The sequence below is a fragment of the Pteronotus mesoamericanus genome, unplaced genomic scaffold (assembly GCF_021234165.1).
Source record: "Pteronotus mesoamericanus isolate MK-2021 breed Mesoamerican mustached bat unplaced genomic scaffold, CSHL_Meso_final contig_101, whole genome shotgun sequence".
NCBI classification, from domain to species: Eukaryota; Metazoa; Chordata; class Mammalia; order Chiroptera; family Mormoopidae; genus Pteronotus; species Pteronotus mesoamericanus.
The window spans coordinates 24034433-24060133 of NW_026555001.1; positions in this window are offsets into that span (position 1 = coordinate 24034433).

The following is a 25701-nucleotide window of genomic DNA, read 5'->3' on the forward strand; positions in this document are numbered from 1 at the left end:
CCGTCTTTGTGGCTGCCCCTAAGATGCCACAAGGGCAGGGTGTCCCAAGCTGGAGTCGTCTTTGGTCTGGAAACATATACTGCCCTTCGGGTCTTTCCCTCTGTGGACAGGCTCCACTGCCCTTCCAGTGTTGTGAGCCAATGCCTGGGCACTCTCTGTCACGTTTCTGTTGTCCTCAGGCCCAGTGTCACCATGCCCACTTCCTGTTGTTTCTCCCTCATGAATATCTTTCTTGTCTGTCCATTTTAATTTATTCTGATTGTGGCCTCCTTAGTCCCAGGCACCAGGAACCCAGCAACTCTGATCAAAATCACTGTAGGAGCCTACTCACTGTGACCCCTGACCCCAGCGTTGCACCTACAGCCACCTCCCACACTGTAATCAGATTAATTTCTAAAATGTACATTCTGGGGGTGCTTTCTGTGCCTGACTCTCCCTACCCTCCTCAGTCACTCTTCATTGACGTCAGGAAAACATCCAAAGTCCATGCACTGCTTTGTGACCAAGCCCTTGGTTACTACTTTACCTTGTCTTTGCTACTCATGGTCTTGGCTACTGGCTTCTGCCTCACTGATGATGCTTATTTGTTTGTTTTTACCTGTTCCTCTCCCCTTTGATAACCCATGCTCTTTCTTGTGTTGCTGTTCTGTTCCCTCTGCTAAGCTTGTTTCCTCCAATCTTCTCCTGGCAGATTTCATTTCTATTTCATTTCTTCGGGGCAGCCTTCTCTGACTCCCTGCAGCTGCCCTGGGTGCCTTTCCCTGAGCTCCCATGCACCCTGTTCTTTTGGAGTATATTGGCATTGCCTAGTTCTTCCTCAATATCCACTGCAAAGCCGTGAGCTCTTTCGGAGAAGGGACTGTGATGTTCCCACCGTTATTCCCATCACTGAGCTCTTTTCAGGCTGCAAGGCAGAACTTGAATACGTTGATGTTGAACACAATTGGCTTGATAGCAGTAGCTCTTGGGAATCAGAGGCATTCACTCTCTTTGTCTTTTTCTCTCTCTTTCTTTCCTCTATTCATCCTCCTTCCCCCTCCCACTTAAATTCTCCTAAAACCTATACCAGAGGGCAGGACATCTATGGTAAATGTATAATAATAATTGGTAGAGACACTTCAGAATTTAGTAAACAAAGAAAAGTGCTTATTTAAAAACAGTAAAGAGTAAAATAGTCACTTTGATTTTCATTTTTACTTGTTCTTCAAGGCATTTCCTTCTGGTGCCATGGTGCATTTTTTTGCTGATTCATTTTGTTTTTCTTGCTCAGTCGTTATATTTATTATAATGAGGCATTTATTTATTTTCCACTTGTCAAATTTTAGATCTAAATACAGGCATAGCACACAGTTAATGAAGTATGGTTTCTATTTAAAAACATGTACTTAACATACCACTCCCACTAACACATACGCAGCCTATTTCTAAATCATGAAGGGCAAGGCGCTTAAGGTGTGCACGTTCTCACGCTCCCATTCCACCATCCCTCTTGCTTTAACATTGTCCTCATCGCTGCCTGTGTCTTTGCCTTTGATCCTAAGACCTGAGCTCCCGTCGCGCCACCGAGCAGTTTCCCTGCATCGGTCCTGTTTCAGAGCTCCTGCATTCATTCAGATCCTGGCTCCACTATTGCCAGCTGCGTGGCCGTGGGCAAGAGGCTTGATTCGTTCATGTTTAACATGTGAAAAAGAACAACATTTTTCTTCAAGGGTTTTTGGTGAGTATTGAGATAATATAGTAACAGCACCTAGCATAACATCTGGCCCAAAATAAGTCTTTGTAACTATTAGGTGTGATTAAAGAACTCTGTCCTACTGGGTCCATAGCATTTTCCTTCTCCATATTCCTCCCTTATAATATTCTGCATTATTCTATTATTATTATTTATTATTACACTGGAGGATATAGTGTTAAGCCTGAAGAGTAGATTCAGAATATACCTTAGCTAATGTCCATTATGGGAATATGAACTCCACATTTGACTGAAGTTAATAACTTCACAATTTATTGAGCTTGTACTCTGAACCAGACACAGGACTTGGGTCTGGGGAGTCCACGGTGAAGAGGACACATTGTCTGTTCACAGCAGAGCTCACGTTGTATGCGGAGAGTTGACCAGGATGTGATCCAATGCAAACAAATAGAAGCAATAAAAAAGCATGTTCAAGTTGGTAGAGAGGAGGGAATTATTAACTAAGGGAGGAATCTGAGGAGACTGTCTTACAGAGGGGCTTTGTGGAATGGATATAATTTTTCTGAGCAGGAGACAAGGGAGGCCTTTCAGTTAAAAGGAGAGGCATATATAATGTTATAAAAAGTCATGAAAAATATGATATTTTCAGGGAAACTCAAGGTGGTGTGGTAGCAGTAGACTGTAACATAGACATACATGGCCAGGTCAGAAAGGGGCCTTTATGTTCCACCGTTGTGGAAACTGGTTTTAGGAAGGACATTCTGCCCCGTGGTGTCAGTTTTATACAGAAGGGAAAAGAGGCCAGAAGTGGAGATCGTTGATGAGGATATGGCCAGAGGACAGGCATCTTAGCTTGGGCCACTAGAACGAGCACCATAGACTAGAGGTTTCCGTAGCAGACACTGGTATCTCACAGGTCCGCAGGTTGAAAGTCCAAGATCAAGGTGCTGGCAGGGTCGGTTCTGGTGTGCAGACCATTGCCTCTTGCTGTGCAGTCACGTGGCGGGGAGGAGGAGGGAGGGGGGACAGAAGAGTGAGCAAGATAAAGGGGAAGGACGAGGGTGAGGAAGAGTGGGAGGGGAGAACAGACAGCTTTCCTGTCTCTTCTTACGAAGGGCACTAATTCTATCATGAAGGCTCGACCGCCCCAAGGCTCCATCTCCAAATACTGTCGCATTGGGGGTTAGAGTTCCCACATGTGAATTTTAGGGTGACATACACATTCATTTCCTGGTACCAGGTAAGTGATCCCAAGGTCCTGGGATAAGGCAGAGGTAGTGAGGACATAGAGGGACCTGGGGCGTTGAGTCACCCATAGGAAGTAGAATCAACAGGAATTAGTGACCATGGGGGTAGCTGGGATAATGAGAGGAGTTGAGTGACTTCCATCTTTCTGGGTTGGGCACCTGGGTCACACCTGGGGTGACCCAGACAGCCTGGCTTCACAGACTGAAGTGCCACTCCATGCAAAGGTATTTCAGCTCCTTTCCCTATAGCTCACAACTCTTCCAAATATGATCCACCCCCAGCTGCTTCTCAAAACCTGTCTTCCATTATTCACTAGGGATTGTTCAGCAGGGGTTGTTCCTTTCTGCTCTCCCAACCCACAGCCTCCCTACCTGCCTGTGGAGTTTGATCACAGGGTCTGTTCCACATGGTGTGTGCTCTGTATTCTCCCATCTCCTTTCCCCTTGAAGGTGACTCTGGTCTTACCCGCTTTAGAAGTCATTCCCAACCACGCAGAATGATGCCGCTCTGCCACTCTCTGCTCCGCCCGATCTCCCAGTGCATTCCATTGGTTTTCTGTGGCACATACGATGCTATGTTCTTATCAGCAGCCCTCTTCCTGGCCACACAGGGGGATTATTTATCTCCAGCCTCTTTGCAATTAGTGTGCGAACCCCATGTGCCCAGGTCCTCACCGATGGGAATTCGTGCAGGGACAGCTGAGAGTACTGGGGGAGGTCTCCAGTTTTTGTCTCATCTCTCTGCGCTTTTGAAGGAGGAATTCCAAAAGGGTAGGGAAGAGATAAATTGACTTTAATTTGCCAAAGAGAGATAACTAACTTTCATGTAGGCTTTATGTGAGTGACTACAAACAACAACGAAAGCTTTCTTGTGGAAAACTGCTGAGATTTGGGGATTAATTTTTTAACACAGTGAAGTGTGTTCTACCCTGACTAATATGACCACTAATATTTGGTGTCCTCTCGTGCTGTCAGAACAAATCAGGGACACCTTTGTCACGTCATGCTGTGCTTTTCTTCCTTCTTCATAGATATCTTTAGAATGAAATTGAACATTTGTTTGAGGATTTTATGAAAAAACACTCTCAGGAGGAAGATAAAGTAATAATCCAGTATTTATAGCCCTATCCCACTCTTGTTTTCTCCACTTTTTAAAAAATAACCCTCTTCATTTAGTGCCCTTGTGTGCCTGGATCTGTCCCCTCACATTAGGAAATGAATAATCTCAATGAATCAGAATTTGAGACTCTCTCTTAGTCATATTCCACTAAATTATCCTTTACATTTATGAGTAGAAGAAAGATAAAATTAAACTTGTCTCTGTCTGATTCCCAAAGTCCTTCGGTAGAAGGAGTAACATGTACTTGTATTATTAATTTTTTTTGAGGGACGTAAGAATGCTGACTTCAGCCAGAGTGTTGTTAGGTGTTGCTCTCCTCCCGGTGAGACTGGGCTGCCTTCATCCATTTGTGCATAACACATCCTTTGTCGCGTTTTTCCTTAGCATCTCTGTTTTGATGTAATGCCACCAATTTGAAATGTGTATAGATTGGTCCCTGCCCTTGAGGACCTTTATCAAAATGAGATATTTTAACTAAAATGAGACACTAACAATTTCCTCCTGCCCTGTATTTGTTTTGTCATAAAACCCTATACATCCTTGAGACTCTGATTTTTCAAGTTTATTATCTCAAAAGTGATTTTAGAAATTTTACCAATAATAATACACAATTGAAAAGTAAAGGAGAAATTTCATCTGGATGGCAGTGGCTATTTATAAACTCCTCAAGCTGTCTTCTCCCAGGTTGAAGTCCTGGCAGAATCTCACAAATAATTCACAGGGCTAGTTTCAATAGGAAATTTGAACAGGAGCACTTTTTGTCTTTCTGTTTTTGTTTTTTTGTATTAAAATGCAAGTTGCATGTTGAAACTGAATTCTTTCTTCCGATTTTGGAAAGTGTCTGCTTATAAGGATTTGAAATCTTCTTTTATTTTTCATCCTGAGAGTTCTTCCTGGAAGGAAAGAGGAAAAGAGGATGGCTAAGCAGAAAGTTTGTTTTCCTTCCTGTTGTCAAAGCTATTGTACTAATGAAGGGACCCTGGGCCTGGAGTGGCAATCAAGAGATGTGAGTTCTTTCTCAGCCATGGAACCTCTGGGTAGCTTTGACTTAGCACACGCCTTCTTATGGGGTCTCTGGCTATCATTGGATTAGGCAGGATCTGAGACTCTGGAGTCTCCATGTCAACCAGGAGTAAACATGAGAGTCAATCAGAGAACACCCTTAAATCCCACATTCCTGGGCTCCACTCCAGACCTACTGAGTCAGAGTACCTATGGGGGCGGGGCTAAGATATTGGTACTTTTTAGGAGCTTTTTAGGAGACCAGGTTGGCATGAATCCATAAACCAGCATCCTATGGATGCATGTGTTTCATAAAGTTTTGGTCATGGAAGAGAGTGAGAGGGGGGAGCCTGGGGCCAGAACACAAAGTCTTCACGGGGGGTCTGAGAGATGGCCCTGACAGGCTGATGGCTGCAAAAATGGGCCACCACTGGGCAGGGGTGTACTAGGGCTAAGGTCACACCTACTCCATCATCTTGACCAGGTTCTGTGTTGTGTGCGTGTGTTTTATAATGCTCGTGTGCGTGTCTGGAGCCATGATGATTATTTTTAAAAGAGTGTTTTGGCCCTCTCCAGTTTCCCAGAAGTACTAAAGGGTGGAGTAAAACCTATTTGCATACCAATGTATAGTTCACAATAGCTTGAGGGGGAGGTCCATGGCTTATTTGCATTTTCCAGAGAAGGTCCTCAGGCTCAGAGAGGGGAAGTGTCAGATGGAGGGTTAATGAAGGAGATAGTGGCTTAGTGAGATAATGCAACAGTAAACAAGACATGTTCATAACTACTGATGGGTCCTTACAAAATACTCAGCGTGAATTACTCAAGAATACAGAAGGTGCGGAGGGCAGGGGGGATGTTTCAATGGAAGACGGTCTGGGACTGATGGGTGGGGTGGAAGGAACATGGAATTGGAGCTCAGGAGATTTTGCCATTTGTCCTTGTTCTTCCATAGATTTATGTCATTGGGGGAAAGTTGTTTCCTCCTTTGCCTTGGCCTCACTTTCTTGACCCACGGAAGTGGGGACATGGGCCAGTTTATTTATAGTTTCTTGTAGCTCAAACACACTGACTCAGATGTATGGAGATACCATGTTAGAAGACAAGGACAGGCCAACTGTTTTAGGAAAATGTCATACTTGACTGATTTTTATGATTCAAAACGTTTCTTTATAGGTTGAGTTGGGTTTAAATCAAATTATCCCTTCCATAAGTTCCTTCAATGTTGGGGCATATAAAGATGACTGAGACAGAGTTACTAACTGGAGTTGTTTGTAATATTCCTCAATGTCACATGATCATGGAGTGAAGGAGGAAGCGTGGCTGCTGATCCCAGGCTCTCTTCTCTCCTGTCACTGAGTGTGGTGATGGAATCGAGGCTGGTCACCTGGGCTCCCCGAGCTTGATGATCTTGGATGAGTGCTCAGTTTCTTCTTTTAAAATTGGAACCAGCATGACCAGCCTTCCCTCTTCCCAGAGAAGTCGTACGAGGGCCACACGAGATGACCTATGTGAGAGCGTTCTGTAAGCTGTAGAACTCTGTGCAAAGGCTTCAGTAAGTGTCAGTTAGTAAGCTTTATGGTCTCTGGCCAACCTTGTGGCTGTGGCGACAGTGACCCATGACCCTGGCCTGGATCACTCGATTCTAGCCTCCAAAGTGGGGCTTAGGGGAAAAAAGTGAAACTCTTTCTGTTGGCTTTCTCTAAATCCCTCGAGTTGGCTGGCTTGCTTCCCGGAAGCTCATCAAAAACGGAGTAAGAACCAACCGGGTTGGCCAGGCAGAATGGAAAGTGAGAACATGCGGCCCTCATCTCTGCTGGGTGCTTTGCACGATTAAAGGAGTTTTGTTTTTCTGCCTTTATTACGGCCCCTCTGCCATTATCACAGCACATGACCGTGAACAAGTTACCTCCCTCTCCGAGCTGGAATGTCTTGCTCTTTCCAATTTTAGAAATTCGACAGGGTGATTTCGGGATTTGGTCTGACGTTGTGATTTAAGAAGCTTTTTAAATGATGAGTTAGTTCACACATGAAACAGCTCAGGGCCACTCCTGTACCTGTGCTTTGAGCCAGCGTTTCTCTGTGCTGGCAGGGTGGGGCACCCAGCTCAGCTGAATGGCCTTGATTGGAACACAGTCCAGTTGCCAGATGTAAGCATCGGTCCTGCTGTGCTCTCTGTGCGGTGACACCAACTCAGAAATCTTGACTGTGAGTTCTCTAGCAGCTGTGAAGCCCAGAGCTCTGGGCAGCGGCTGGAGTCAGGTCCACACGAGCTGTGAAGGGAGCCCGGCAGTTGCTGGAGCTCCTGTCACCCCACCTCCCTCCCCACACCTGCCTCCAGGGAGGCTGCTCAGCCTCTTGTACCCTGGGGGCAGCAAAGCCACTGAGCTCTGTCCGCAGACACCCTGTGCCTGAGGCAGGGATGGACAATGCACACCTACCAGTTAGGGGAGTTGGATAATTAGGTAACATAATGCTGGGGTACAGGAGATAAAAATCTAGAGAAAAGCAAGAGCCTTATTATTGTAAAACAGCGCAGTTGTTTTGGGTAAGAGGACCCTTCCCTCTGATTCTGGTTTGGAAAATATCCTCTCTCTTTTTTCCCTTCCCTTCTCCTTCCTTTTTTCCCTTTCCTTTCCCCTTTCTTTTTCCCTCCCTCCCTTTCTCCCTTTCCTCTCTTTTTTCCCACATCTTCTCTTTCACAGATGTTGTTAAGTCCTTGCTATGTGGCCAACTCCCCTGGGTATAAAACCAAAGATGAAATGCCAAGGGGTTCCCCGCTTTGGAGGGATTGGAAATCTGCCATGGGTGGCTGACATGCAGACAGATCAGCACCTCAGTGTTAGAAGTCCAGCCTCAGATTTCTTCATTGTAGGCCTGGAGGTACATTTTGGACGTGCATGGCACATCCTCAGAAATGGTACAAGCTGTCACAAAGAGTGCTGTTGTCAGGTCCTAGCTGGCAAGCCTCCGGGGCTGGGGGTTTCTAATCTGGCTTCTGAAGGGTGGTGTGCTGTTAATTGACAAGGCAGAGTGGGGTGGACATTTCAAAGGCCTGCTCCTGGAAGTCCAAAGGGGAGGACCAGTGGCTTAGACTGAGGGCAGTATTACCATGCGTGGGAAAAGGTGTGCTTACCTGCTCAGTCCACCATGTCTCCTATAAACCAAGAACATTGTTCCTTTACAGAAAACCTCCTGGAATTTCAGAGTAAACCAACTTTCCTTTTTTTCAAATCAAAAAAGTGAAGTTAGTCCAGCCTCTCCGAAACACTGAGATATGTTATGGATTACTAATTGGTTGTGGATTTCTATCTTTTGTGGGGTAGCATTTTGTTTTAACATAATTTCCTCTTTAAATGTTTTATTGGGTTTGCTATGTGCATTGTGAACTCTTTCTACAGTAGAGCCTCACCCTTTCCTCCCACCGAGAGAGAGCAGCTCTAACTTAAAACACAATGATGCTGTGGGGGATGATTTCTTTAAAGTTCATATTTATTTGAGTCGACATGCTAACTAAATCATGGGGCTCATTTAAAAACCTTACGTGTATATGCTAACCCTGCACTCCAGAAAATTCAGTTAATGTGTCTGGGTGCACAGCCAGACCAGGGGCTCAGTGACAAGCAATCTGTGGTGGCAGACGCCCTTATCCAGGGGCAGCAAGGTGACTTCCCCAGCTCTCTGCAAAATGCGAAGTGTACAAACGGCCGCCTCCTGGGTCTGCCCGCTCTCTATAGTGCCCCTACTCTGTTCCTTGGCTCCCTCCCTGCCGCTCTGCCGGTCATCAGTAGCCTCCTGCTGGACCTGCTGTCCAGATCCTGTCCCCGCAACTGCTAAACCCATGAACCCCACCTACACGTTTTCTCTGGCAGGACCCTACTCCTCCCCAACTTCCTTCCCTCTGTTCCTTCCTCAATAAGCCATGCCACACGCTCGATGAACGTTCTAGAAGAGTGGAAGGTTGCTAAGACTGCTTCTGTTCTAAGAAAGTCAAGAGACCAGTAGAGGGGCAACATTTTGAGAATCTGCTGAGAAGTAAGAACCCTCTCCACAAGGAAAATCACACACACACATCACCTTAGGAAGTGCTCGTCAGCTCTGAATCATGGCACCCAGATTAAGAAGCCTTGTGAGAACTGATACGTAGAAATACGTATGTGGTAGAGTTATGGCACCTCCCAGCTAAATTCCTATTCACTCAGGGTTTAGTCTCTGAGTTATGTGACAGAAGAAAACATGATAGAATATGACAGATATGAAAGATAAAGTAAAATAAATGGGGTAAGGCATTGGAATATTCTTTGTAAACTAGCTTTCACCCTAATAAAGTATTATTACCAATAACCAAAAAGTAGTTGAAGTAAAGACTGGTGGACTTACTCTGCTTTGACAGATGTTAATAGTATTGCTATTCTCTGCTGCTCCTTCCCTTCTACACACACAAAGACTACACGGCTTCGTCTCCTTGCAGTTGAATAGGACTATAAGACTAGTTTTGGACCTGATATCAGTCATCCAGGCTGAGACAGTAAGAGCCCACTTGCGGTTCTCCAGCCTGCAATCCTTTTGCCCTGTTGGGCAGGAGGGCTCATATTGTGATGGTGAAGCCACACATGCAATTGATGGAAGCAGATCAGCCTGCTAAGCAGCTTCGAGAGTGCCATTCAGACCCGCACTGGAATTTGGGTGAATGACATACCACCCTTTATGTTGTTACCCCATGGAGATCTGGGGGGTTGTTTGTTTCTACAGTATAACCTGGTTTCTCTCCACTAATGCATGTCCCAAGGGCACCGGTGCTGAGAAAGAAGGGCGTGTTGATTTACATGGATCTCTGATTTGCAGATTCCACGGTTTTGAGCAGTTGGTTCTTCCCTGTGTTTACCTCTGGTTCTCCTCTACATAAAGCAGAACACAAATGTCAGCCACATCTATAGGTCACAGTAAAAATAGCCACACTTTGACCTCTCTTGCCTGAAATGTTGGTAATGCCAGTTTTAAAGAAATAATTGCTTACAAAGTACCTCAGAGCCATTGCTAGAAACATGTGTTCCAGTTGGTTTTTCCCCCCGGAAAATGCATGACTGGCATGTGGGAGACAAGAGGGTCAGCACGTGACTGCTAATGTGATCAATCAAAGGGCTTGGAATAAATGACCAGCAGTCTTCAGTGGCACCTGGGGGGAGTTGGATGGATGCTAGTTAAACACCTGGGTGAAGGGGGCAGCTTCCTGCATAGAATGATTCAGCCCCGGGGAAGGGGCGGGAACACCTTCCGGTGGCGCAATTAATAAACTTCCCTTCTGCCACATTACCTGTGAGGGATCTCCCTTTAATCCTTTAAATGCTTTCACCCTGTGTAATGAGGTAATTTGTTTCAGGAATGTTGTAAAAAATGCACAAGGAAAAAGAAAAACAACAAATGCAGATGAATACATAAGAGCCTTTTATTTTACATCGAATCAATCCTTTGTGTTTCTTTTCTTGTTGAGGCATAGCAATCTTGCCAGGAGTCTCATGGCTTTGTGCAAGGACTGGGCCTGCTTTTGAGCCCTTACACAAAAGCACTGCAGAGAGCACAGAACTGAGACCCTCCTGGAACTCCCCTAAGTGTCCTGTAGTTCATTTGTAAGCCAGTCATCAAAGGATAGGCCCTGGAAGGTCATCTACAAAGTGGACACACCAGATCTTAAATGGACTTTGGCTAATTCTCCTTGATAAAAGGACACCGCGATATACATTTTATATCATTCTGCTTTTGATTCTTGGCTTTTCTCTTCCTTTCTTCAAGGGCTCCTTTTCTTGATTCCATTCTCTTTCTGTAAACTTTTCTTGCCTTCATATCACTTTTCTGGACGATATGAGAAGTTTAAGGCCTCACCTTTGAGAAGTTTACAATTTACTTGGAGTTTGAGAAAGAAGACCTAGGCCTAGGAGAAATTAACTAATTATGAGATGATACAACTTTTGCCCCAGATTCATGGGGCATCTAATGAGGTCTATGCAGTTCTTCAGATCATTGGCCCCATAGCTGTCTGTTCTTCTTCCCGTCTCTTCTCATCTCCCCCCAACACACACCTTTACTCTCTTCTCCACTCCCATGGCCTATGCCTGCCACACTCTAGCTTTGATCTTTGGTGGTAATGGTGCTGCCTATCATTTTAAACATGTATTATTTTGACTATGTAATAAGTAGCACAAGGACTGCAATGATTTACCTGGACAGATAGGTTTCGGCAGGTGCAAAAGGGTGAGAAAGAGCTGATGGTTCTTTGTTCATACTGTTTCCAGAGATGAGCATCTCCTTTGGGAGAATGAATGGAGAGGCAGAGAGAACCTAAAAAATAGAGAGATTATGGAAGACTTGGAAAAGCAAAGACCTGGATGTTTGATCCAGCAACTCGTACCCTACATTCCATGTAAGATATTCAGTCATTTGCTAAATAAATGAATGGATAGTGAGTTGGTGGGGAGGAGACAGAAGCCACAGAGGTGGGCGTCAGGGAGGTATTTTGAGGAGGAGAATTGAGGGAGTTTTGAAAATGAATCGCTGATGTTGTGACAGATATTAAGAAGGGCATCAATGATGAAGGAGAAAGTGTAAGATATTAACTTTGCATAAGGTGTTTTCTCAAGAGACTGTAGAGATTGTAGCTGCTGTACTTGATAATATGTATTCGCTGGTAGTGGTAAGATGTGTTGTTTTTTTTTCCTTAGTGTGATGTTGCTCTGAGATTGGGCCAAATAAGTCTTGGAGACTCACTAGACCTTTATCAGGCAATATACGAAGTGCGTTCACTGGATCCTCATAACAACCCTCTTCGGTAGATACTGTGAGGTAGACATCACTGCACTCATCCTGTAGGCGAAGTTGCTGAGGCCCAGGAGAGTCAACTGCCTAAGGAGAAACCCTCATGGGCGGTGCCCCAAAGGTTGATCCCCCAACTCAAGGGACTATTATCTTCATCCAGCTTTGTGACCCTACGGTCAGTTTGCTGTGTGCCACGGGGTATCCTGAAAGTTAAGGCGTGAGCGAGTGGACCCGATGAAACAAGAACCCTCCCCAGCGTAGAACAAAGGGTTTGGGAAGAGCATTTAAAAGGACCTCTCCTGCTGTGAGAACCCCTGAAGGATTAGCTCCCGTTAGCCCAGCTGGTGTTCATTCCTCTGTGCCCCACATGGCTGGGCGACCCCGAGTTGTCATTGAGGGCTGACATTGCAGCTGCGTGTGGGGGGCTGGGCACTGCCCCTGAGCGGGCCCCTGAAGAGCCGCCTGGCTGTGGGGGTCGGGAGACTGGAGGCCCTGGTTTTGGGAGGTAAGGGTATGATGGGAAGAAAAAGGGGTCCGTCCAGAATAGGGTGCCCTATTCAGTGGTTTGGAGTGAGCCCACCCGCGTTTTCTCCCTGTGCCTCTCCTGTCCACAGGCCCCCCTACCCATACTGTGCAGCCTGTCCCCAGTCCAGGAACATAATGGAACTTTCTCAGGGAACCGGCTTCATCGTCTTCTCCTTCTTATCCCCCACTTACCTCTGCACTAGTTCATCTCCTTGGATACCTGTCTCCTGGCTTCCTGTTTGTTTCCATTTCCAACCTATGTTTGATGTCTCTATTTTGACTCTTCATACTCTTTTTGGACAGTTCATATGTTTCATCTTTCTTCATTTCTTTTATTCCCTGGGCAAACATTGAGTAGCATTTCTGCTAAGCCTGGGCTGCGCAGACATGAAGGGGACAGAACACCCACTTTCAAGTCGCTCACACTCCATTAGGAGAGAAAGACTCAGGGCAGGAGATGCTATGGTGTGGCAAGTGTTATGAAAAAAATAAAAAGCACAAATGACTGAAGAGACTGGGAAAAGAAAAGACATGCTTTCTTTAACGAGGACCAGAGCAGCCGGTGGGCGTGGAAGGCTGGTGAGAAGACTCGACACAGCCTCCGTATAGAAGGGAACGGTGGGCAGGGTCCCGAGCCCTCTCTCTGCCCCTGCTTCTCTCACCCCAGGAGTTGATGGAGCCTCATCAACTCCTTGGCCTGGGACTGTCAGCCTCTGACTCTTTCTGGACTGGCCAGTGTCCCCCAGAGAAAGTGGTGGGTACATCAGTGACCGGTCCGCTCCTCAGCTCTTCTCCATGTTTCACAGGGGCCTTCGCCCCGTGGTCTTTGTTTCCTTGGCTGTTGGAGCCTGCAGGAAATCCCACTCCGCTCTTTGCAAGACTTGCCTAACCCTTCAGTCCCCTGCCCGTGGAATTTGGTGTTCTTTTCTGATAGGGACCCCCGTCATTCTGAGGCCAGACAAACACCCACTTTTGTCCCTGCAGTCCTTGCATTGCGGTAGCTCTGCTGGCGTCTGTGTGGCAGCAACAGAGCTTCTCGCCTTCAGCCCTCGCCGGTGATTGGCAGGCACCTCCCTCCAGGCGGGGGAGGGCCTTCCTGAGCGCCTGTCTGCACAGGCTCCGGCCTCTGGGTGCTCGCAGCTTGTTCCTCATTGCTTCTGATCCTGTGAAATGCACGTTTGTTTATGTCATTTTATCTTGCTTTCCTGATTGTTTTGGCAAAATAATTGCAGTCTTGAAGACCTCCCTCTTGCTCAGAAGCACAAGTCCTCAAAATGTATGTGCAAATGTACTGCAGGTAGTGACCCAACATTGTTACCTGAAAATATCGTTAGGCTGCATTGGGCAGAAACAACTGACCAATCAGAAAACAAAACCAAACCAAGCAAACAACTGTGGGTGGGGGTGTCAAGATTTTACTACCAGTTACTATAAGACAAACTAGATATTTCTACAACTAGCACATAACATTATTTTTGCAGCACGGAACAACCTGTCAGACCCGGGGCAGAGCTGTTATTACTCTCTGCATTTGAAAGAGATGTAAATTTCTTTCCTGTTCCGTTTTTTAAGAGGAAAATGCAAGACTGGACACCAACCACTACATGTTTCACCAGTGATTTAAAAACATCCAAATGAAACAAAGGGAAAAAAAATAAGCTACTGAATACGTCTTGGAGGAAAAAAAAATCTCTACTACTTTTTTTATTCCTTCAAGATCCTTTTCTTAACTGTAATACTGCTCAACTTTGCTATATAGACAGTTGGCTTCATTTTGTGAGTAAGGGCAATTTAACTTTTCCAGAATGGACCTCAATGTACCCATGCCCAAAGACTTCGCTTAAGGAGATAAGGTCTACTTTTGAGATTTACATCTCCACCAATATCCTTCTCAATAAGTCAGTTTGCATAACCAAACTTACTCTTTAAAAATTCCATGTCAGTGAGTATAATGCTTCCGCATACCATAGGCTTCTCCATTTTCTAGAACTTCTCAAACTTGGCAGAACTATTACAGTACAGTCTTAATGCAGAACATCTCCATTGTTCTCTTTCATTCTGTTATGTATGGCAGGATTCACTTCAGAAAATTACAGAGGCAGTTCCAACCGGAAGTCACAACTGAACAAAGCCTCATTCATCCAAAGCTAATCCAAAGTTGATTTAGACTTCAAGGCTAAGTTGATTCCGTGATTAACTGGTTAGATGAAGCAGGCACTGAGTAATGCATATTCTAAAGCTTAAAAACGATCATTTATTTTGGACATGATATTGTGTTTTATCTGTACTTTTTTTTTCTGGACATTTTTAAGTGGCTTTTGAACATCAGCAATAAAATTTTGATCTCCATTCCTTGTGATCAACAGAGCCACCAATGTTCATCTATTAAGGAGATTGCTGGGTGGTGCTTCGTAGTGACCAGCATGTGGGGTCAACAAGATTGTCACACGGCTTCTCTGAGACATATTGCAGTCCTGAGCTGCCTTTCTGAACAAGCCCCAGACAGTATGGGACGGATTAAAGGTTGTGAGGTTTGGACTCTAGCCAGGCTGTACCACCAACCAATTCAATGACTGCCCAGAATCACACTTCTTCTCTGGGCCCGGCTTCATCTTCTCTGTAAAAATGAGATAGGCTTTAAGGGGGAGGACTAGAATATAGCCTCATGGGTCTCAAGAGGGGACAGATGGGAACAATGCCACCCTCCCAGAGCTTTGGCGAATTATGCAGGTGTTTCTGGCTGTCACAATGACTAAAGGCAGTTGAGAGCTGGAGACCAGGTACATTTTGTTACACTTTTCACATGCCAAAGAATTCTACCAACCAAAATGCTCCAGAGTCCTTTTCCTTCAGAGAAACACCAGCAAAGGAGCTCTACTTTTTTTCCCCCCCGGTGGTGGTATTCTTAAACAGACTCACACCGAGGCTTTTCTGCCTTTTCCCAGCAAGTTCACTATCCCCCTTGTTTCTATCCTGGAGAGACTCGTCTAGAATGAGAACTCAGATCCAGAGTGCCAGCTCATGAATTCCCGTCTTCCCATTTCAGACGTCTCTGAAATCGTCTCAGGATATCAGAGGCTTTTTTCTGTAATTACCTAGTGATCAATGATGGCACATAGCTTCACCCTCTGGTCATTGTTGTTTTTAGCATCAGGTGGGTAAATGGACTCTAAGTTCCTTTTTCTTTATTTTTATTTTTTTCAAAGGGAGAGATCATGGGAAGCATTTCCCTTCTGAGTTGAAGCGCTTCTTCACTGAGCTAAAACGCCCTTTATTTTCACAGCTTTTTTCAATGCTGCTTTGCTCCATGAAGCCTTCTCTCGACAGTCTGCCCAAGGGGCTTAACGTGAAGTTTGAGGGTGCTGGGCGCGAGATGGAAGGGCAGGGACCGAGTGTGCGAGGCTGGCCTTCCTGCTCTTTTCTCTTCCCTAACCCCTGCCCTTTACTGTCCATGAAGGTCGAGAGCCCTTCTCGGTAGCTGTCAAATGTATGAATGTTAACATTACCTTCTTTGCCTATCTACTCTTGGCATGAGTGAAATAATAGGTGTTATACAAGAAAAAAAATGTTGGCCATAAAGAAATTTAGATTGTGAGATAGTAAAAACCTTCACGCCCTTGAGTATCTCACTGCGTCCTCCCCCAGCTCTCCCTCCTCGCCCCCCTCCCCTCTCTCTCCATTTTCTCTTCCTGCCCCGCTTCCCTCTTCCCTTTTCCTTCACTATCTCTGATGACCTGACACGGTCTCTTCATCCAGGTCCACCAAGTTTTCTGAGTTCTTACTTTTGAGAAGAGCACTCGGCTACTTCTGGGATCAAACAGAGAGATGGTCCCAGCATCACTCTCAAACATCTTACTTTCTGGCGGAGAAGATGCACATATGACAGACAGAATTCTAGCTGAGTGTGACTTATGTAACAATGGGATTCTCTCCAAGGTGTAGGAAGCAGCACAGCATAATTGGCCTTGATGGGGAGGGCCGGGCTCCGGAACGTGTCATGCCGTGGGAGATGTCTGAGCCAGTGAGTCAGCTGTCCCTGGGCAGCGAGGACAGGAAGGTGGTTCCAGTAGAGAAGGCAGAGTGTGGAAAGCCAGCGAGGCATGAGAGGGCAAGGTGCCTGCATGAGCAATTCAATCACCCGTGTCAGTAGCATAAAATAGGGAGGGGGAAAGTGGAGGCTCAGCGGTGAGTGACCTGGTATCTCCGCGGGCCTTTGGACAGTGGCTTTCTAACATTTTTAAGCTATGAAACTCCTTGCCATTTTACATGGAAGCTCAGAATGGACGCGGTGGCTCGTCTAGCAGACACAAGGCAAAGGAGCTCCTGGTGGCTTTCTCCTTATTTGAAAGCCACCGGAACAGAGCGTAGCCAAGCTTGTGTTTTCTTGTGAACACGTGACAACTTTGTGTTAGAGCGAGAAATCTCCTCCTAGTGGGGGAAATGAAAGGGGCGGGTGAAAACGCTCCCTTGAAGGGATGCTATTCCAGATGAAAGGCCAGGACCCATCTTTCTATTCGGGAACGCAGGGAGGCAGCCTTCCAGAAAAAGAAGTGCTGATGGATGTTAGCTCCCTCTGCTATTAAACGTGCTGGAACATATTTTAAAAAGTGTTTAGGACCAAAATGATATTTATGTCTCCTAGTCCTTTGAGGCCTTTTAGTGACAGACAAGTCTGAACTGTGTTTATTCATGTGGGAGCAGAATAAGCTTCAAATACCCTGCACTTTCTGCTTGTGTGAAAGCTATAATAAATAATAAACCACTTCTGGATCCACTAGGGTAAGTGCGCTCCTGGGAAGTCAAAGATGGGGAATGTTGGATGGACAGAAATTTCTTATAAACATTAAAACAATTGGGCTGATTCCCAGCTCTCTGGGTAGCCATGGCTCCACACTGGAACTTTAAAGCATTAGAGAGAGAAAGCTTTGGGTTAACTTATTGGCATCCCTGCTTGGCATTCCTTAAGGGGCAGATCCATACCCATGTGGGTGTCTTCCATCAACCAGCCTCCCCTGCAGTGTGAAGGGTTCTGAAATCTTTAGCTCTGACCATGGCAACGCCACAGACGAACACAGAAGAATGTTCTGACCCCACTTACGATTATCACCCATAGCTTCGTTCTTCTCTCCCACAGAGACAGCAATGCGAAACTGAGGGTTTGGTATGTTTTGCTTGTTTTGTTTTTAAATTCCTTTTTCTTCCTCACAGAGTACTACATCTTCACTATCGGTGTGTTTAAAAAAATACATATATGCATATAGAGAGGAAATTTAAAGCTGCCGGTAATATCTTACTCCTAGAAATAATGATTAGTAACATTTTGGAGTCAATCCTTAAATCCTTCTGTGTTTTTTCCTTACACACACGTTACAATTTTTCTTTAAGAAAGGAGATTATGCTACACAAATTGTTTTGTAACCCAATTTTCTCAGTTTAAATACATCAAAAGCAAAAAATAATTTTAAAGTCAATAAATACAGTTCATTCCACAACATAGTTTTACGTGGATGCACACTACTTCATTGCAAGGATAGGTTCCAGTTTATTTAGACAAACTCTTAGGTTCGGACGTTGAGTTTCTAGGCTGGCTCCGTTATAAGCTGTGCTAAGAAACATCCCCCTGCCTCTATTTCATTCTCACTTGTACACGTCTCCTTCAAAAAGTCTACTCAAGTGGAATTTCTGAGTCAAGGGCCCTGTACACCATCAATGCTATTGATGTGCTTTGGGAAGGTGTTCCCAAGAAGGAAGCCATTATCATTTATACTCCAAATGTGAATATGCAAGGGCACTTATTTCCAATCCACATTCCCAGCTCCAGTAAATGTTGTTTAGGTCAGTTTAATCTCATTTTAAACTCCCAGGCCCCGATGCCCTCCTCCCCCTATGGGATCTACTAGAACCTTCGCTGAGAGGGGAGCGGCGAGGGTTCATGAGGTGAGCGAGGCAGAGCAGGACCTCACGGGGCGGGGTGGGGGAGGGGCGCAGTACGGTGTTCACAGCTGATTTAGGTTCATTCTGAGAACCCACCTTGTGCAAGTAGCTCATTGGTGGCCTTTGCACTGGAACTGTGAGAAGCTGCAGGAGAAGGAGGAGATGACCTACAAGCCAAGGTGATTCTCTGCATGCCAAGGCCCGTCGCTTATCAGGAAGAGAAAAACTCTTAAAAGCAATTGGGAGTAGGTGGGTGGGGGGGCCCGGTGGACTGGAGTGGTTCAGGGAGCCTTAAAGAGTGGTTCACTTAAAAGTCACCCTAATCCTCAGCAAACCCTAGGGAACACGAAAAAGTGTCAAGAGAAAAATGTCCAAAGGTCCTCCATGGAGCTGTGTGCACTGCACTGGGTTTTGGCTTCGTGCCATTGGACGGCACTAAGTGTTGCTTTTTGTCTGGATCCTTAAGACAAATTTGTGATGGGGACCCATGCTGGGTGTGTGGAGTCAGAATCCTGGCCTGGCTATTTGGCAGCTAATTGAAGTTGAGCTGCTCTCTAAACCCATTTCCGAGTCTGTAAAGCAAGATGATGATACATTGCAGGGTTGTACGGGGATGAGATGACATAGTGTGTGAGTCACTTAGTACAGAGCCTGGGCATTAGTGACTGTCCCCACACAGTAGTTGCTATTCTTGTGTGTGGGCATTCTGCCCTCCGCAGAGGCTTCTGGGATCTGTAGGTGACTTGCTGGGTTACAGACATGACACATGTTGCCCTGCCAGATTCACCAGCTTTCACAGTGTCCTCTTGAGCAGAGACCCACGGGAGAACTTTATTTCCTGTTTCCTTGAATGGAATCATTTTTGCTTTATTTTCCTGTGAATACTCTGCTTTGTTTAGAGGAGTCACACCATCTACTGCGCTTCCCTCCGCGTTTTGGTGGTTAGAAAGCCTACAGGTGAATTTGTGCTCGGTCTCTCTCTAAACTGCAGGGCTTCTGAGAGTGCGTTCCACATCCCAGCCACCGGCAGGCGATAGCTGATCTTTCTTCTACGTATTCCTTGCCTGCTTTTCTCAAACTTAATTTTATCTTGTATGTATGTTGTGAACAACTTTAAATTGCGTTTAGAACAAGGAAGGGTAGAACTAAAGAAATGAAAATTAAAGAGAAAATAAAACATCCACAGTGAAGCCACTCTGAGGTAAATCCTTTTATGTATTGCTCTAATTTTCTTCCTTCTCCCCTTCCCTCTCATTGCCTCTACCTCTATCCATCCATCCATCTGTTCATCCACCCATCAAGAATACCTGCAGGTGCAAAAATGTAAATTTCCACTTAATGTTATATCAGAGACATTAGTTTTCATCATGGAGGGTTCTTTACAAAATCACTTTTAATGGCTCTTTAGCCTTCTAGCATATAGCTAAGCCATAGTTTACTTAACTATTTTTTGTTGTTAAAATTTAGGTTTTGTTTTTCTTTGCTACATAACATTTATCTATTTTATAACAATGATTATCATCATTCCTTATACCTTTGTATCATGCTTTACTGTTGTTTATTACCAAGCACGTTCATTTACATTGTTGGCAATGATCTTCCTCCTATTAAAAGGAATAGAATTAAAGCATATAGTAATTGGTGCCTGTCTATTACTTCCAGAGCTGGAAGGCAGGGGAGTGGGATTCCCTGCATCAACTCTCTATGAGTCAAATAAGTCTGTAAAACACAGAATGAAAGTGTTGTCTCCCTTTGGCACAGCAGAGACCTTCTCAGAGAAGCTGGTGAGAAATAAAGATAAGGCTGAGGGTGAATCACTATTCTCTTTCTCAAGCTCCCGAAGCTGTCTCTGTCCATCTCATTGGTCCAAGAAGGGGGCAGAGTCCTGGCTGGGACATGCTCCTGTGGGCCTGATGTTCACAGCCTTCATCAAACTTCCTCGCAGACTGGATCCCTTGTTTCCTGGTTTCCAACAAAAACACTGGAATCTGACATCCCCAGATATTGCGAGGGCTTTGAGTTTGCTATTTTTCCCACTCCACTGGACAAAAATCTAAGGGCATTTCTAAATACAAGATCTTTAAGTATTCAGCTTTTATCTTTTGTTAAAGATTAGGAGCAATTTAAATTTCCCCTAAGAAACCCCTGCCTGTAGTTTCCAGACCTTGTGACCAAGGCTTGGCGTCTTCTACGTGCCTCTGCGGTCATGCAGCTGGTTTTATCTTGATCTACTGACTATTCCATTTTCCACTGCTGTTGGAGCCAGGCTCAGACCTCCCTCAAAGCCACAGCATTCTCTGCCCAGAGCCTCTTGTTTTGAGTGACATCCGTATGAACGAACAGGGCTCTTGCTTGTGTCATTTCCCAAGCAGCAGATGTAGGTCAACTCCAGCACCTGCATGCTGCATCACCTTGACCACCAGTTAGAACGTTGGTTTTCCTCTTTCTCATAAGGAAAATTTTCCTTCCTCATGTTGTCATTGGGAAGACTGAGTTATAGTGATTGCATGAGATATCTTTCATGACTTGACCAAAGCCTGTTCCGTGACAACCATTCGATTTGATTAAGCATTTGACCTGAGCACACCTGGAGGAAGTCATGAGAGCAAACGATCACCAAGCACTTGGTATGTGGCCATTACCATCCTCAGTGCCTTTTTTGTAGGTACACAGATGACAAGGTAGGTACTATGATCAACCCCCATGTCTGCCAGAAAGTTCAGTGACTTGTCCAGCTGTAGAGCTAGAAAGAGTGAGTTCAAGCTGTGGTTTGAATTTAGGCCGCCTGCTTGTAGAACCTGTTCTCCTATCCACTCAACCACACTTCCTGAACCCAAACAAATGGTTAAGAATATGTATCTCTTTAAAGATTAACTGAAGACGTAAGTGTAGTTAGTCATGGGTTCCCTGGCTTAGCCCTGCCTCCCACTGTCCATCACAGTCCCCCCCTGGCTGCCATTCCTGTGCCACTGGCTTTGTTTACTCCTGACAGTGTAAACAAGTCCCCTATGAACATGTTGCACAGTAAAGAGCTTTGCTTCTCAGGGCGGCCTGGCTCAGAAACCCAAGGGAGTCAACTGCTCATGCTCCAGAGCCAGAGAAGCAGGGCTGTGACCCAGCGTGTGCGCTGTATACACTGCATCTGTTTGGTACAGAAACACCCTGGGTGGATCCTTCTGAAAGAGACTGTCAGGTGTTTCATTAAACTGTGACTTGAGGCATTTGGGGGCTGACTTTTATCCAACTAAACTCTTAACCTCATGGGGCAGGGTGCCGTTTACGAAGTGTTTGCTTCACTGCTGCAAGCCGTGAGGGAAGCCAGCAGGCTTTCCTTGTGCCTGGCTCTCTTCCCTCCTCTTTGCTCTGTAGAGTTCCTACCCTGGCCTAAGTGTTCAGATTCAAAAAACAAAAGACAGGTTTCTCCCACCGCCCCACTGAGTTCTCACAGTAAGTAAATGGGGTTGTGCTTTTTAGGACCTGGGTCCCCGATGGCCAATCAAGGATGCGCCCTTTGTTCGACACCTCCTTTCCCAGTGGCTGCCAGGCTGCCCTCAGTGGGTCCTGGCTTTAGAAGAGCTTGTATGAGGCTCACAGGGACTGCGGGCTGCAGGTCCGGCTTCTGCCTTCCTGGGGGTGGCTCAGGTCAAATCGGCTTGCATCTGATCAAAGGTCTCTGTGGTCGTAGCGAAGGCTGACAGTAGCTAGGGTTGCTGAAGTTGCTGCTTGCAGAGGCAGGAATGGTTAAAGTCAAGGCCAATGTGTCCTGATGGGGCCTTTAAAGCAGGGCAAATCCCCTATAAACATAATTAATCTGGCCATCCATTAATTAATTTGTTCATTCTGAAACAGGCGTGCCCCCTACATGGTAAGGGAGTACACTAGCTATGCCCCGTCTATGTCTGGAATACAAAATAGACGCTCAATCCTCCCCCACCCCCAACTCACCCACCCATCAATAATGAGTAGAAGCTCTGCCAATTCATCAGCCCTCCTGCATAGTGTCTTCTTCCTCCTTGTCCTGGATCTTGGGGGCAAGGGTGGAAGGTGAGGAGGATTCTTTTCTGTGTGACAAAGAGGTGCTGGTGGCTGAGAAGGCGTTGACCTTGGTGAGTTGCACCCAAGCACAGCAGCCGGTTCAAGCCCCTTCCACAGTGGTTGCAGAAGCAGGGCTTCCTCATTTCCCGTTTTCAGTTTGGGGCTGCCCACACCTCAGTGTTGTGCTTAGTGGGAGAGGTGACCATCAAACCGTCAAGGGTACTTGGATTTAAAAGTCATTCAGTTGAGCTTTGGGCTGAGGCAGGTCAGTGGTAATGCTGTCATTTATCAGGATGAGAAGTTAGAAATGTTGGATAGTGTGTCGGGGGTGGGGGTGGGGGCGCGGAGGTCCCTCCAACAGAAGGCCTGAGTGGTGAGCAGGGGAGGAAGCAATGGCTGACGCAGGTCACAGACAGGTCCATTGCTGGAGTGATTATATGCTGCTCTCATGCTATTGGGTCAGAAGGCAAACATTTTAGCTCTGTGAGTTAACTCGGTTTTCAAACACAGCTGCCTTCCCAAATGTCTGAGCAATGTCACGGTTAGGCATTTGTTACTTCGGGAACCGCGACCTTCCCCCATGTTTCCTTCCTGGGGGTGAGTTTTTTATTTTGATACACGAAAACACCAAGAGTCCCATCAGATGTTCTTTCTCAAGAGGGTGAGTCTCATGATCACCCTTGTGAGTCGGCCACTCCAGGGACTCCACGGTCATTCCCGGTCCTGCTGATATTGTGACACGATTTGTCCCACTCTCATGAGAAAGAAGAAAAAGAAACGCTATTCTCACGGATAATCGGCTGCCATCTATCCATTCATTCATATGCGAAACTCCAAGGGCCAGGGGTTGTAAATAAAACATGGATATTCGAGACCTGGACTCGGATGAAACTGATTTGCCCCCACATGGCTGGCATTTGCCAGGATCTGCTTGGCTTCTGGCCTTTGGACGGGGTCTCCGATTGCTGGCTGCAGCACGTCCCTCACAGCTGGCAACTGAAGTTTCTCCAGCGTGATGATGGCATTTCCAGGCTCATGCTGGTCCCTTTGTCCCTCGTGCCCTGGGTCCCTCTGGCAGTTCCTGTGCATCTGTCACCCTGGGCCCTGCAGTTCCCCTCGGGCTGGCCCGCCCTCCCTCAGCATCCCACGGGGCCACCGCTTACTGTGTCTTGCTGTGTGACAAATTGTTCAGAACCCAATGCGCCCTGGGCAGCACATTTTATGACTTTATTTCTAAAGTGTGCCTTTTGTAAGTCATCTTTTCATGAGGAATGGGTATGGGGTTTTGTGGGTAGATTATGAAAAATAAATAAATGGCACTTGAGTAAATTGGAAACAAACAAAAAACCAAGGACTCTCCTTCCCTTCTTTTCATGCTACTCCACTGCTGCCTGATGTCGAAAATGCCCTTGGTTCCAAATTGTTCAATAAACCGTGAACAACAGAATAGAAATTATTTCTCTTATTAAAAATGAACGCTTTCAATGACTAATTCGAAAGAGTGCTTATCTACCATGAGAGTTTTTTGAGACCTATCCTTGTCACCAACTAGCTGGGAGACCTGTCAGAGGCATTAACCTCTGGACCCTCTTGTCCTCTTTCAGTAAACAGAGGCCACAGCGTAAGTATTCTCTAATCCTTAAAAAAAAAAAATGCTATATCATTAACCATATAGCATGAACAAATAGTGAGACCTTTGATTACACATAATTTTGTTTTTACTATATGGATGAACCTTGATATTTAGAAAGTAACAGAATTATGTTACTCTCTGTGTAGCCATTTGAAGTTAATTAGGCAGTGATTCGTAATTGCCTACATTAGTTTAGCCTGGTAAAATAAAATAAAACAGTTTCTGCACATGGTCCTCCAATTTGCCATTAACTGCAGAAACAAGAGTCAAATACTCAAATATTCAAATACTGGTCCGTGACTATGGACTACTGGAGCTTTCATTCATGACAATATTCCCCTCCCAGGCTAACAGAGTTTCCGGCTTTGGGAGAAGCCCGAGTATTCCCTCCTGAACAGAGAAGGAGAGAGGAATAAGGAGGCAGTCACAGGCGCTCCGTCCACGCCCGCACAGCACGTGGCATGGCAGTTCCTACAAACCTCGATTCGGGCTGGTAAATAGCTCTGAGACCAGGACTCTCCTTGTCTTCAACTCCTGACGTCTTGCACCTGCACAGATCTCTCCTGAAGTTACCATCAGGGCAGTGAAACAGGCGGCAGACTGATCGCCCTCCTCAGAAGAGAAGGCTTCCTGCTGCCTGAACTGGCGTGTGTCATTTCGTGTCCCCTTCTCCACTAACCAGAGCAGAAGGACGTTAGGGACCGCCCCATTCTCCTCCTCATCTGGCCCTATTTTCTGGTAGGAAAAGCGAGTCTCAGAGGGGTCGAATGTTTTGCCCAAAGTCATGCAGCTGCTCGGGGCAAACCTGGAACTGGAATCCAGACCTTGGACTCCCTATCCATGACCAGAAAGCATATGCGGGGTTAGATGAAGTGGCATTTAAAATTCTGGGCGTGGAAGTGAAAGAATTTCAAAAGATTAACCAGAAAAAGAGAAAGCTTTTCCCCAGTGGGCCCGAAGCTCCTTGATGCAGGCAGAGCAGTGGAAATGGATCTTGGTTCAATTTCCTTGGCACCTGTGCGCACTTCGCGTGCCCTTTGTACCTGGGAATATGAATGGTGTGCTTTTCATTAAACAATCTATTTGCCCTGAGGCTTTGCAAATTAAAAAGAAAAAGGGTAATGGCAAAATTAAGAGAAGGAGCGATCACGGCTGCACTTCGGCAGGGCCACCCTGAGCCGCTGCCTCGAGTCAGACGTGGTAGCGCGGGCGTCCTCCCTGGCCGCGGAGCCCGAAAGAGAAGTTAATCGGAGCAGATCTACGGTTGCGACTGTGCTCCTTCACGTACTGTGCTCGGTGAGCTCTGGCGTCCCTGCCTCTTAAGCTTCAAGACATTCAAGTACCAGACACCTCCGTCACAATGAGGCGGAAACTATTTGAATTTACTGTGTGTTTTAAATGGGCAAAACACTTTGCATGCTGTCAGATATCAGGACGGTTTCATAGGGGAGGCTAGAGCATCTCTTAAAATGGAAATACCTGCAAGTAGAAACTATTAACTGTGGCACCACTCAGCAGGCAACGGGCACTCGCTTAATCGGCTCTTGCGTAAAGTCTAGGCACTCTCCAGGCAGCACATGTTATTAAAGACGCAGGGCAGAATTTTTCAACAGGCACCTCCAGCAGACTCACCTGAGGCCCTTGACAGAGACAGACGTGCAGGTCCGGTTCCGGGGCCACTGTGGCTGATCCTCTGCAGATGGAT